Below are 15,201 nucleotides of genomic sequence, written 5' to 3'. Positions count from 1 at the left end.
CTCTCAATTGCTCTTGTCAGTAATTTTGGTTTGGAAAGGAAGAAGTACTGTTGGATGCTGTGACTTTAAAAAGGCATCCTTCTGAACACAGATGCCTTTCTAGTTTGTCCTTTTTCTCGTACTTTACATTTTCCAGCCTGTCTACACATGTGAAACTGTTGCTATTATGCACAGTCAGTTGGAAGAGGGCACAGAATAAAGCTGAGTTCTTGCATTGACCTTGGGCATTGAGTGATCACTGAACACCCACTGGAGAGCTCACACAAAGTTTCAGTAAACCCAGGGCCCCAGCTAGTAGTCAGAGCACTCCTCCCTTTTGTACAAAATTAAAGTACCAAGTGGCAGTTCAGAAAATGCGCAATTACTAATACCGGAAGAGAGATCACTTGTGAAATCCTACTGCTTTTGGTCAGCAGTTGAAGAAATGAATCAAACTGAACAGGCAGTATAATTTAAACACCTATTTTGTCCATGACCATTTGAACATGAGGTGGCAGGGGGGTTAATGTGTTTTAACTTATCCCGGCTCTCCTATAAGAATACTACTTACCTGTCACTTTAATGCAGAAGGAGCTGCATTTTCAACGTGGTGACAATTTCCCAGCTCTTGAATAAGTATGAGGTTTTTTCTTCTTTGTTTTTGTAAAATAGTTTTAAAGACAAAGCTCATGGCAACCACCTGATTTCAAAACGTAAAACTAATGTACTGTGTTTGTTAATGACTAGGGCTATAAAAAAAAAGTCATATTCTGGCTGCCATAATAAAATTAACACTGCATTATACTAACTCTTGCCTTGATTTAAAATTTGCATTGTCATCTGTTATGTAAAGTTGGATTTCTGTTCTGGTGAAAGGTATACTGTAAATGGTGCATCTAATTCAAAAAAGAAAAATGAAAAGCTTGCACGGACAACAACAGGAACAAGCGAATGCTTCAAAGTTCAATTAAGGCTGAAAGAAAAAATGCTGCACCAGGGAACATCTACTGCAAAATGTAAGGGGAATTTTCTCTGCAGTCTATAGCACAATAGTCATATAACTTCTTTGAAGAATACTGGAGTTGTCATCACACTCAGTAGATTATGTTGAGAATGCAGCCTTTGCAACCTTTTGATCAGATGGAAAAATGCTATACTTTTGATTTAAAGGGGTAGGGAAAGGGATGCAATTCATTATTTTTAAAATGAAGGCCAATATAACAAGGTGCCTTAAGGACATAGTTATGCTCACAGTTTTTTTTTTTTTGCTTCTGGAGCTGCTATTTCAAGCTGGCTTGTGTCCACACCAGTTGGAAATCACCACCATCTGAGACCTGTTCCTACATTTCCTGGTACACAAAAAAATCCTCTTAAGTCAGTGGTAGCTTTCTATGCACAAGGAATTCATAATAAACCTCCTGTAATTGCTATTCAGTGGCTTTTGTGAAGTGAGAATTCCCTGTTCAGTTCCCAATGGATGGCTTTGGCAGAGAGAATAACCAGCACCACCACAGCTAGTTCTGTCTTAGCTGGGACACAGCAAATGAACAGGTAGCTACCCACTTGCTGCTACCTGTGACCCTGCAACCACAGAGTACTGGCTCTTGCAAACTGAGACGTACAGGTTTGCCTCTCCATTATTTCAGCAAGTGGGAAGTGAGAAGTACAAAAAGATTCACTTGCTGAAAATCTTCTCTTTCATAAACAGTGTGTAAGTTAAAAGAAAAAAATAAGAAGAAGAAGATGGAGTAAAATAAGAACATGGACTGTAATTAAAAATCTCTACAAAACATTTTTCTGTTTGGCATAGGGAAATTCTTCACTAGCCTCAGGCAATCCATTGCATAGCTAGGCAGAAATGTGTTAGTGTAGTCTAGTGTAGTGTAGAAATGTGTAGTCTCAAAACTAGCTTTAAAGCAGTGGTCACCACTGGACTTCTTAGCAGTCCAACACTGTGTTTTAAGTATATTTCATAACAATTAATATCAACACAGCACAATACTAGGAGAGTATCCATATGCTTCACTGTTTAGAGTGTTTCTGAGCACAGACAGCTATTTTTTGAAAGAAATATTAAAACTCCAGGCAGGTACCTGGTTTTGCCTGCCTTGCCAGGCTGCAGCGTGTCCTTTTGTCCCTTCCTAATGCTGTTGTCTATTACAGCTTTGTATCATACTGTTGATCCACCATCTGTCTGGGGGACTATTTATATTACATACATGGCTGCTATCGATGTAGGTGGGTTTGATTTCTTGGGTTCAACTGAGGTGGTTCCTTGCCTTCTATCTGAGTATAATGAGTCACCCCACTTTGGGGAGTGCGATGTGTGCAAAGGGCGACAAGCCAGGACACCTGTCTGCAATGCAAGCACTGCTTCTAGCTGTTCTTCCTCTGGCCTTTCAGTCTCTGCTTTGTTCCTGGACCATCACTGCATCTCTCCCTTGCTATTCTCCTCAGTAGACAGAGAATGCCTGGGTAATTATTTTGTCTTTGGGTGTGTATATTCACACAATAGTAACAGTAATACCCCAGATCTCATTCTAAAATATTAATGGAAATTTGAAAACTACTGAAAAGTATTGCAATATGCCAGCCTGAGAACTAAGAGGTAGTGGGCAGTCTTTGTTACTTCACCAATTCTAGAAGATTTCTGAAAATGCTTATATAAAGACTGATTTATTAAAAACTGTGATGCAGCTTGTCTCACATGAATGCTGTCAGTATGTTTCTTTTGGAAGAAGGAGCTTGAAAATCTATTTTACTCAGTATGTACATGGGTACAAAGTAACATACTGTGGGAGGAGACATTAAATTTGAGTTTGCTTCATTTTGAAAAATGAAGAAAACAAAAGGAGAAGGAAAATATAGCTTATATGTTGTTAATTTACTGCTTTGTTGGTTTGAGCAAGAGCTAATACACCTGTCCAGTGAGTTCAGTGCAAACTGCTTTGGGCCTTTTTTGATACCAAATTAACACATATCAACAATATGTGCTTTTTCAAATACAAGTTTTCCATAGAAAAGAATCATAAATTACATACGATAGTTATGCATGACTTTTCACAAGATGCAAGCTCTAGGCTTTCTGTCAAATAGCAACAAAGCTAAATTATTGATCTGTATGTAAATTGTCAGATTTGTCTCTGAAGTGTCTACAAAGGCAGAGAGTACTGTGTCTATAATAATGATGGAGGGAGAGAAGGAGAGGATTAATTCCTTTGCTTAAATAACATCATCAACAGCTGGCAGAAATTGGGAAATGACATCTGTCATAGAACACAACAGCAGCATCGTTTGTAAGTGAGGTAAAGAGCTGCATCTTGCAGCTATGGCAGCCTGCTAGCAATGGAGCCTATTTCAGGACTCCTTCAGGGCCACATGTAGCGTGCATTGCACAGCAGAGATCACCAAATGGAAAATAGCAGCAGCATGCTAAAATACATTTTCAGAAGACACAAGATTGAGCACTAGAAATCTACAAAGATGGATTTTTCAGAAGAATGTGTCCCTATCCAGTAATTCGTCTTCATCTAATAAGATATAGAGCACAGTAAAGTATGCATAAATCATTCCTTGTTTGTTCTATTTGTACAGTTCGTGTATGGGATTAGAGTACTTTGGACACTGTTCATGTCAAAGAGAAGAAATATTGCAGTGTTAAGATAAAGGAGTATCCTCCTGTGCTACAGGCAAAACATACACCTCCACCAGCGTGCAATCAGGAGCGAGCTTCAAATGGCAAATAGCATCTAGAAGACTAAAAAGGCTACTTCTAGCCAGTTAATTCATTTCAAAACAGTGCCATGTACAGTCTAAGTGGGCTTGGTAGGGGTAGGGTAGTGCAACTCTATGAAAAATATCTTAAACAAAAATGTGTTGCAGTGGAAGCACATCAATAGGAATCGGAGCCCTTTAGTTGATCCTCTGACTCTGCCACTCGGACGTTGTGAACTTGGGCTTTTTATTTAAACTCAGTGTGCCTCATGTTTCCTGTGTGCCTTATGGCATTTAATAATCTTAAAACCAAAGAGGTATTTTGCCTCTTTGCTCCAGTTGAGTACTGTATCAGGGGAAAAGTTCACAAGATAAATGTTATCACAAGATTATTTGTCTGAAACACGAAGGAGACCAATAGACTGAATATTTAGATTCAGGAAACCTTCAAGCTTTACCAACATGTCTATGACCATAGCAAACCACTGTGTTCTTGAGACTGAAGGCCATTCAATTGAACAGGGGGATCAGGCCCATCCACTGAACAGAATGAGAAGCAGAGATATCAGTAATTAGCCTCCAAACATCCCAACAGTAGAGATGCACAATTACTAACACTTCCAGTTGTTCTACTGTACCTTTTTCTTATGCTGGAAAATTACAACCTGTCCTCTAGCCTACGGACATTCAGTTTTAGGATGTTATATTGATATTACTAAAATTATAAAACTTCCGGATCTGATTTATATGGAAAGTAAATGAAATGGAGGAGAAAGGGAGGGGAAGGTCAGTCACCATGGTGAGATTTATCACAGTGCAGTATCACTGACAGCCTCTAAAGCCAAGGATTGCTAATCAGATAGCTTAGAAGTTTTAATAGGGACTAACAGATGCTAAATATACATTTGTGTAAATTGGCATATAAAAGTTGACAATCCTTCTGTGTATTTTTGGAGCACCACTACTACAGAGTAGATTTTGTCTTTTTTTTCATCTAATAATATCCTTGCTGATATCAATATTATTGTAGTTCTGTATAATGTGTGGTTTTGTTTTGAACATGTAGACCTTATTTATCTCTGGCTCCTGGGGGAAAAAATTAAAAAATGAAAAAAGAGGGAAAGAGGGAAGGGAAGGGAAGGGAAGGGAAAAGGGAAAAAATGAGAGAAATCAAGAAGGGAGGCAGGAAAAGAAAGGGAAAGGAAAGAAAAGGGGAAAAACTGAATCCTTTCCCTTACTGTCTGTCTAAGATCCTTACCTATCTGCAGCCCTTTTGAAGAGGAAACTTCGCTTCAGGCCATGGGGATAGCGTGCTGGTAGAAAAGGAAACCAAGGGAGAAGGGACAATTCCCCAAAGAGGCAGGGAGATTCTGAGAGATGAGGATGTAGCTGCTTTGCAGATGTCCCCTTCACTGGTAGGAGAACATCGTGGCTGCCTCACATCAGTTTATATCTGAGCTCTGCCCTACTCACACCAGTAGCAAATGGCACTGCCTAGCACACAGAGAAGTGCATGTGCTCCTTGGGATCACATTGCAGGCCCGCCTGGCTTTGGTAATCTAGCCCTTCTGAAGTGCCTCTCGAAGAGAAGAGGCTTTGAGAATTAATCAGGGCTTTCACTGCGGTGGGAGAATAATACTTGAGGAAGTACAAGACTTGTAAGTAGCTTGCTATTTTTGTTTGAACTCATTCTTCAGTTGATAGCGATACGTTTGTTTTCCTTGAAGGGGCAGACTGTCTCCCATGTACTCGCAGCCCTTTCCAGCCCACTATGCTGGTAGGTCCTGCAGAGCAAACCAGCCCCACAGCAGCCATCACCAAAACCCAGCCTTCATTTAAGCCCAGAAGCAGGGGATGCAGCGATGCAGCATGCCACCCTGAATGTGCTTCAGCCCTCTACAGCCATGGGAGGAGACATTAGCCCCCTGACCCAACCCATACGTCCCTTATTGGTATACCAGAATTCTTTGTACTCTCATAGCAGTGCTGCAAATCATGTCAATTCCTTGCCCAGGCATGTAAGCCTGAGGCATCGCTAGGGAGGAGGGAAGGGGCCGACTCAGTAGCTGAGTCCAGTCCTCTTAATCTGAAGTCATGCAGAGCCCACTCCTATGGGTGCCGTTCAGTGTATGCTTGATTGGTTTGCAGGACCAAGACTTTAAAAAATAAATTGTGTTGGAGCATACAGCATAGTATTACAGAACCGCCGTAGTGTTGTCATGCAACGGAGATGCTGGTTGTGCTCCCCCTGCTGAATTGAAGAATGACAGTAGTATCACTTGCTGTTAGTATATGTAACATAAAGTGTGTGACACTTCTGTGGTGGTGTCACACTGATGGCTAGCTAAGCTCCTCCACACCTCTCTCTCACTTTCTCTCCTCAAAGAAGTGGGGAGAAAATATGATGAAAAAAGGCTCAAAGGTTGAGAGAAGGACAGGGAGATCACTCACCAATTACTGTCACAGGCAAAACAGACTCAGCATAGGGAGATTAATGTAACTGCCTATCACTAGCAGACTAGAACACTAAGGAACTGAAAGCAACCTAAGAACGCCTTCCCCACACCCACACTCCTCTACCTCCTCCCCGCGAGCAGCTCAGGGGAACAGGGAGTGGGGGCTGCGCTCAGTCCCTGACACTTCATCTCCACTGCTCCCTCACGGTCCCTCTCTGCCCCTACTCCCCGTGGGGTCCCTCCCATGGGATGCCGTCCTTCCCAAACCCAGCCTGCAGGGGCTGCCCACAGGCAGCAGCTCTTGAAGAACTGCTCCCACACGGCTCCGTACCACGGGGTCCATCCCCCAGGAGCAAACTGCTCCATCAGGAGTCCCCCACGGGTGGCAGCTCCCCCCAGACCCCCTGCTCCTGCGTGGGCTCCTCTCCACGGGCTGCAGCTCCGGCCCAGGGCCTGCTCCTGCGGGGGCTCTCCATGGGCCGCAGCCTCCTCCAGGCCACATCCACCTGCTCCACCGGGGGCTCCTCCACGGGCTGCAGCGTGGAGATCTGCTCCGTGTGGGACCCGTGGGCTGCAGGGGGACAGCCTGCTCCACCAGGGGCCTCTGCACAGGCCGCAGGGGAACTGCTGCTGCGTGCCTGGAGCACCTCCTGCCCTTCTGCACTGACCTGGGGGGCTGCAGGGCTGGTTCTCTCTCCTCTCTCCCAGCTGCTGTTGCACAGCATTTTTTTCCCCTTTCTTCAATCTGCTCTCCCAGAGGCCCACCCAGCGTCACTCTCTGGCCAGCTCTGGCCAGCAGCGGGTCCCTTTTGGAGCTGGCTGGAGCTGGCTCTGCTCTGATGTGGGGCAGCTGCTGGACTCTGCTCACAGAGGCCACCCCTGCAGCCCCCTGCTACCAAAACCTTGCCACATAAACCCAATACAACTTAATGGGCAAATAATGGGCAATGAGCCATATCTGGATTTTATGTGTCAGCTTCCTTCTTGTAGCTCTTTCTGCATCCACGTCCAGTGGAGTTTATAATCTAAGACAAGGCGGGATGCCCATGGGGTGTGGCACATTAAGGTAAATAGAATTAAATGGTAAATCTGACATTTGGGGCTATACTGAAGAATCATTTTCTAGGCAAAGCCCCTAGAAAAATTCATAGGGAATAACATACAACATTCATGGTATTTTAAAGCACTGTAATTCAGTGCTATTATATGACCACCAGCTGCTAGCTTAAACCTGCTACAATTTCTTCTCTAGAAAAACACAGACTGAAAGGTAGAATTAAACTCATTGTGACTAGAACCACCTTTTTCATGTATTTGCACAACATCTAATGCAGTGCAGCACTAATAACAATGGGAAATTTCAGCTTTTAATTTTAATCTTCACTGTTTCTGGGTTAGCATTTACATTTAAGGTAACTTAACTTTTTGCATGTAATTATGGTCTCTGGATCTTTGCAAAGAACTGTTTCTCTTGAGTTTTATGAGTGGAATAAAATACTCTTATTAGCCTGTAACCTTTTCTAAATTCCTCTCCTATGTGGTGTTCATGTGGTATCAGATATTACAATATAGGATAATACTCTGGATGATATGTGCTATCCTTATTATTATCCTTATTATAGGATATTATATATTCTTATATAGGATATTATAGGATATTATATATCCTTATCCTTATTTGATGAACTGGGTAATTAAGATCTCTGCGCATGGTGCATGATTACATATGGTCAACCTATTAGTGTAATTCATGATGATTAAATCAAAATATGACAAAAATAAAAGTCCTACCAGCATATCTGATATTTTAGTCCATTTCATATTTTGCAAGAACCGAAGGCAGGAAAACATTCACTTTTGTTCCAGAACTTCAGTTTTTCTCTCTCTTTTCTTTTTTCTAGCTGTTGACTTCTGGGACAGGTGACAACCTAATATGTTTCCCTGGAGGCTAACATCTTATGCTCCAGAATGCAAGCTTTCATTAAAAAATTATGACTAGGAAGGTGATGTTCATATTCACGTGAACAGAATGCAGGTGCTTTTTTTCACTAGTGCCTACAGACAGCCTGAAACAATCAATGTGCCAAAGAAAATACCGCAGCTGTGTCAGCTGATAGCAACTCCAGATGTCAAAGATGAGGATTTATTGTCAATGTTCTAGTTGTTGTTGATGCCAGCATAATAAAAAATATAGGGTTATTGATTGATAAGATCCTCTTAAGTCATCAAGTCCAATCTACCACTCTTATGAATAATGTCCTGTAGTCTCTCAAGCTCCGTCTTAAAGTTAGCTACATTTTTTGCCCTCACTTTTCATAGAATCAGTTTGCTTCGTTCTGATGATTTAAAACTTTCTTCTAATTTCCGCCCTAACTATGTGCACAGTTTTTATGCAATTATTTGTATGCCAAAAGTCTCTTTCATCTTAAAGAATGGCTAGTTACACTTCTTTGTTTATCCCTTCCCTCACATGCAGCATCTACATCAAATCTCATCCTTCACCTTGCTTGTCATAAGACAGGGCATGTTCCCCTGCTCATGGTAGCAGCTCTTCTCTCCACCTCTCCCACTTTGAATTACTCTTTCTGAACTTTAAACAGCATTCCAGATGAGGACTTATTGCAGCCTTATGCAATAGCATCAACACTTTCAACATTTCCATCTCTTTTCCTCTGTAGGCAATTCTGTGGTATTTTCTTATTTTTCACAGACACATCACTTTGGCAGTTGATAGACATTCTCTGACTTTGACTAGTACCCATGTCCTTTCTCACCTCAGTGATTTCCAATTGATGAACTCCCAGTTTATAGCAGACATTCATGTCATTGATCCTGCAATGCGTTAACTTGCATTCTCAATAACCTACAATTCCCGTGCAAACTCCTCTGTTTATTGCTCTTTGTTTGCTGCCTCCAAGGGCACAGGGAAACTAGGCTGTGTTTTAGGTGTTGCATGTTCAAGGAACACAGAAGGCAAAAGGAATTTATTTATATAGAAAAATGTGAAGGTCATGTGGAAGTTGAAGGCAGTGCTGAAGGATGGTTCTGTTCTTTAAAAAAAAAAAAAAAAAAGCTAAATTAGCCTTGGTCTCAAAGTTACATTTGCTGAGGGAAATCAAAGATGAAATTATGATGATTTTTCCAGCTGAGATTCTGCTTTTGGAAGAGTTTGGATTATTGCTGGACTGAAGAACTGGGTGTATCAATTTAGTTCTTTTTCCGTTTTGCAAATTAAAAGATTTTTTATAGGACTTTTCTTTCTTTATTGTTGGGAGTTGTTTGTAGGGTAATAAAGCAAGTTCTTCTGAGCCCAGAATTTGTCCTATTTTCTTACATATCCTAAAATCAATTATTAACAGAAGCTTTAATTACATATTGCTTTAAAAGGACAAAGATACTTTAGAGTGCTGATTGTGCTTATAACAGCTTGGTTTCTCTTTAATTCTTTTCCATCCCCATTATCAATTTCCTCTATCCAATTTCGATATTACTAAGGAGCTTTCAATCAAATTGACATATAATCAAAACAGCTAACTTACATTAATACATTCTGAATCTGCACTGATATTTTTTAATATTTTTAACTTGAAACTTATGAATCTGAAATAATGGAAGGAAGTCTGTCCTCTCTTTTCATAATGCTAATTTCCTGGATTATTACGACAGAACATACTTAGTCCTCCTCATTAATGAATCTGTCTTACACTTTACATGGCATGTAACTTGAGCAGTATCTCAGAACAGAAATACCTAATGATTTCTTCAGCTTCTTGAATTCCAAAGCTTGCTATTTTATCATTCTACAAAAAAAGACAACTGTTTCAGTACCCTGATTAAAATGGAACAAAACATATTTATAACAATGGTTTATTCTAAGCCTAGAGATAGAAATGCTTTTCCACTGCCAAGCAGTCATCACCAACAGCGTGTAATTAGCAGCTTGCCTTCAACTGTTTAAAAGATATTATTACAATGCATGCAAATAGTAGGATTCTTCAGGGCAAGGTCTTGAAAATGAAATAGAAACTACTGCAGAGAAATGATAGATGTATTTTCTATCTCAAAGCTAGTGATGTTTTAGAGAAATTGCATAAGCATGGCTGGTTTCCCATGTTGTTTGCTACCGAATAATCTTTAATCACTTCAGAAATGAAGGGCATTGGAAAATACAGGTGGTAGGGGAACGGTTGGACCAGATGATCTTGGAGGTCTTTTTCCAAGCTTAATGATTCTATGATTCTATGATTATTAACTTGAACTTGTGGTTTTTTTCCTCTGAGATAGCCTCTTAGTCAATTACATTTTTGACTGCTTATCATGGAATCATAGAATCATTAAGGTTGGAAAAGACCACATTTTTCTTGTCATTATATGGATGCAACTTGTAAACAAGTATTTCAGTTTAACCAAGAGGAGAAATTAGGTCTTTGTGTTTTGACATGGAAAAGCATTCCCTGGCTTCAGACAACGTCAGTTATAATACAGTGTGATAGGATGTGGTGCTCTGAACTCAGCCCTGAGTCAAAAACTTCTGACTTCCAATCATAACGTTGATGAGCCACTGCCCAATCCTGGGCAATTTCATGGACTAATCTTCTATGTCAAGTATGCGTACAGCAATATTGATATCAACACTCATGACAAAAATACCCTGTAAGGACTCATTAGTTAATATTTGCATTTACTTAGAGATTTAAAGTATTTTAAGTATTGTTGAGATTGAGTATTTATTAGATTTGATTTTAAATCTAGTTTCTGATTAATCCAAGAGCATTATGAATCTAGAATAACTTTACATTTTGGCTAGTAGAACTTCTAATAGCTTAAAAAAGCAACCATACAATTACTAATAACAGGCAATTACCTAGGTTGTCTTTGTTGTCAAATATCTATGTCACTGTAATGGCTCCCTGCAAGAAAATGTAAACAAAAATAATACAAACAATAATTAGTGTTTGGATAAAAGATGTACCCAATCTTTGAAATGGCAGGACTAGAAAAAGTATTTCTTTAGTAATTGAAAACTGTTGTTTTTATGTGTAACTCCCCAACCAATTACCTTTTCCTGGTTTATGGAATGATGCCCAAAGTAATCAATCCGTGTATCTTAGAAAGAGAAATTTGTGGAGGGAGTTGTATTAATGACAACCATAACAAAAATACCTAAATTTTCCACTGATTTCAGGAGGACTTTGAAGGACCAAGAGATCATTTGCAGACTTAACAGACATCCAATGGTCAGAACCATTTCTCAGAGTGAGAGCCTGAAAGAGAGAAGACCACCAGACAAGATAGGACTCAGTACATTTGAGAAAGATTGCTGATTATACAGAAGGAGGAAGCGCTGTGGGAAGATTTGAATGTGAAGAAAAATTTGACTGTGGAAGAGATCATGCATGTGCAGAGGCCAGCAGTAAGGCAAAAAGCTGAGGATATCACCAGGGAAGGTAGGCCACCTCTTTTTTAAGTCTTTCTTTGCTGCAAGAAAACAGGTTTAAAATGTTCCAGATAGGGGATAACTAAAAAGCCAAGCTAAACCCAGATGGAACTGTTGCTGGAGGTTCTCAAACACTTTTTTTTTGGTATTTTTTTCCACTATAATATTCAAGGAAAAAGAGCTTAATTGGAATTACCAACTTCCATGTCTGTGTAAGTGAGCACACATATCTATGTGTATGTAAGACATAAGTAGTCAGCAGTGCTGTCAGAACGTGATGTGATTTATATAGATAGGAATTCATTAAGGTATAATTTTCAAAGTAATTAGCTTGAAAATGGCCAATTTATCAGAAACAGGACAGATATTCACACTAAGGATTAAAGGCCAGATACTGAAAGGCATTTCAGTTCTTAATTTACATATTTCAATATGTGACTGAAGGCTTGTGTGTACAAAGCATTTTATTTTTCCCAAGTTTAGTTAATTCATGCTGAAATGACCTGTGTTCACATATACTGAAGGCACCCATTAATGGGAAGTAAGGGAATTCATATTTGAATGCATGTGGTATGTCTGTAGAGGGACCTCAGCAGGCGGAGAGAAGTGGGCTGACGGAAACCTCCTGCAGCTCAAGAAGTGCAAAAGTCCTGCGCCTGGGGAGGAACAGGCGCTGGCACATGCTGGCCAGAAAGCAGTTTTGCAGAAAAGGACCTGGGGGTCCTGGTGGACATTAGGTTGAACATGACCCAGCAATGTGCTCTTGCTGACAAGAATGCTGATAGTATCCTGGGCTGCATTAGGATCCCAGCAGGTATGTATTGCCAGCAGGTTGAGGGAGGTGGTTCTTCCCTTTACTTGACACTGGTGAAGGCTGGAGGAGGCTCAGGGGAGGATGTGTATAAATACCAAACGGTGAGGTGTAAACCAGATGAAGCCAGGCTCTCTCCAGTGGTGCCCAGTGACAGACCATGTGCACAAACTGGAGCACAGGAGGTTCCCTCTGAACACCAGGAAGCATTTCTTTACTCTGCAGGTGATGAAGCACAGGCACAGGCTGCCCAGAGAGGTTGTGAAGTCTTCGTCCCTGAAAATCTTCAAAAGCCTCCTGGGCAGCCTGCTCTGGTGACCCTGCTTGAGCCAGGGGTTGGACCAGACAGCTTCTGAGCTGGTTGCAGCCATTTGGTGATCTGTACTGTTAGCCTAGATCCTAGTGTCTTGAGTGCTTTATCTGGAATACAGTTAGTTTGTGGCAACCATCTGAAATGAGCTAAGTATCTCCCTTGGCAAATGCTTCCAGGTTTGGAACAGAGGGCAGTTTGCTTCAGTATCTGTTCCATGCTGAATATATGGACACCAGTGAGTACGTACATCTGTGAGACAGGATTTGGTCTCTGTCTTGTGTGACAACAGCAGCACAGATGTTGCCTTAGTTCATGGTGCAGCCACTCAGCACAGACTAGCAGTTGTCTGAAAGCACTTTTGTTTTGCATGCAGTTAGTAGTCCACCAATTTTCCTCCCACCTATCTCCTTGCCTGAATTAACTGCTCACTGACCTGTGTGCACCATTCAGTTCTTGGGTGACGCACATTGGATGTGACCTCAGATCCTTACACACAGCCACAATGATGCTATTTGTGGTAGCACTCTGTGATAATGCAACACCACATTGCTACAGCTTGCTTTGTGAAGGACTTGGAGCCAGGAAGAAAACTTGGCCAGGAGCATAATGAGCATTGTATTAAAGATGTATTGCTGAAAGAATGGCTAAGCGTCATGCCCAGTTCACACTACAATGACAGCTCAAGAGCAAAAAACTGAAAGTAGCACCAAGAAAGATCAAAGCTGTTAATATTCCTGCCAAAACTGCTCAGTACTGCAGCTGCTGACTCGCAGTGCTGAAGCCCTCAGCTGTGAGATGTCTAGCACATCTCTGTGAGCATCCAGGTGCTTATGAGGACAAGCCCCGTGTAATGCTCTTCCATCCACATTGGCCAGTGATAACTTAAACACAGCACCAGCTACTCAGAAAGAATGGTAGGAGGGAGATGGTGCACATTTGTGAGTTTGAACTCACATCCAAGAATTTCAGTCACTTCTGGCTGCCTTCCACCTTGTACCTCATAGTACATTGTAGGAAAACGCCTTCATAATAGAGAGGCCCCAAAGCAAGACTGTATCAGGATATCCGTGCTGCAGAGAATCTTAGTGTGGCAGAAAATCCCTTTGTGTGGCATATCGTGAGGCCAACAGCATTTTGGATGGACACTCCTGCAGATTAATAACCTCATGCAGACCAAGCCCTAGTGTCGACAATTCTTCTGCACGTAGGGGCCTGTGACCTTATGCTGCTTTTTAAAGCAAGAGCAATAAGGGATTAGATCATCTCCATTAAAATTTTTATGTGCTTTCAATATAATGGAAATTTTAATTGGAACTCTGGCTTTGCAAACTTTTGAAGCTTAGAAGACACTAGAATGTGAGGAGTTCCTTCAGTCGGTTACGGAAATAAAAAGGAGGGGGGAAAAATGAAACATGAGAAAGCAGTTAATCACAACGTTTCTGAATCAAGAACTGTAAATTCTGCCGATGTTTGGAAAAGGATGGAGAAAAAATCCTTCAGAAGACGTCGGCTCTTCCCCATTCAGTTTCTGACAGGAGTGAGCCACAAACAGGAGGGCTTGGGCAGACAACCGCCAGTGCCCGACTTATCGCGGCGCACCGGATCCGCAGCCGTGAGGTGAGCTAGCGGGCACCGTGCAGTTGCGAGGTAAATTACTCGGATCAGGAGGGCACTTGTGGCATTTATCAATTTCAGCTCCCACCTGCGATGGCTGGCAGCCAGCCAGCGCACTTCAGGCCGGGGCCCGGCGGCTCCCCAGCGGCACCAGGGGAGCAGACAGCCCGCCGGGGCGAAGCGGGCAGCCCCCGACCCCTACGTGACGGGGCTGGGGGCGTCAAAACAAAACGAAGAAGCGGATCCGGGCTGCAAACGCCTCGCTCGGCACTCTCACACCACGCCTGCTCCCGGGGGCCGCCGGCCGGGACCCCCTCGGAGGCGGCGGCGCCTCCCAACCCCGGCCCGCCCCTCGCCGGTGGGCGCGGAGCCGGGCCCCTCCTCCAGGAGGCGAGGCGAGACGAGGGGCGGCTCTCGCACCCCTGGGCGGCCGGCACCGCCGTGCCTGCTTGCAGCCGGCAGCTCCCGGCCCGCCGCGGGGAGGAGAGCGGTGGGCGGCGGCGGCGGCCCCGGCGCGGCGGTATGGCGGCGGGCCGCGGCCTGAGGTAACGGCCGCGGCGGGCGGCTCCGGCGACGGGCGGGGCGCCTTTTGCCGCCCATCTCCGGACCGCGGCGAGGCTGCCCCCCGAAAGTTGTGCGGGGGACGGCGCCGAGGGGCCCGGGGAAGCCCCCGCGGTTCGGGGCCGTGCCGCGCGGAGCGGAGCGGAGCTGTCCGGTCGCCCCCCGTTCTCCCTCGGCTGGCGCCCAGTGAGCTCCCCGGGCCAAGCCGCCCGCTGCCTTTCGGATACCCGGCCGGGCGTTTCGGCTCCCTCTGGCTGCTTCTGCGCGGCGCTGTTGCCCTCTAGCGTCTGTGGGGTGGCAGCGTGAGGGAGCAAGG

The 15,201-nt window shown here is 43.2% G+C and overlaps 1 protein-coding gene across 15 annotated transcripts in view; it reads left to right on the top strand.

Annotated features, from left to right (window-relative positions):
- The window catches only part of LOC308193935 (bifunctional heparan sulfate N-deacetylase/N-sulfotransferase 3), a 389,183-nt gene that overhangs the window by 241,587 nt on the left and 132,395 nt on the right, over nucleotides 1-15,201 (top strand). For 13 of the 15 annotated variants that reach the window (XR_013950072.1, XR_013950073.1, XR_013950074.1 and 10 more), the window contains one exon: nucleotides 11,335-11,596. The gene's annotated coding sequence lies outside the window, so the exon portion shown is untranslated. Of the gene's footprint in view, nucleotides 1-11,334; nucleotides 11,597-14,093; nucleotide 15,201 lie in introns of those variants that run through there. The other 2 variants (XR_013950083.1, XR_013950084.1) reach the window with 2 other exon arrangements.

This window comes from Anser brachyrhynchus, assembly GCF_964034855.1.
Source record: "Anser brachyrhynchus genome assembly, chromosome: 4".
NCBI classification, from domain to species: domain Eukaryota; kingdom Metazoa; phylum Chordata; class Aves; order Anseriformes; family Anatidae; genus Anser; species Anser brachyrhynchus.
The sequence above is the reverse complement of the archived record's forward strand: the minus strand, read 5'-3'. Positions and strand labels throughout refer to the sequence as shown.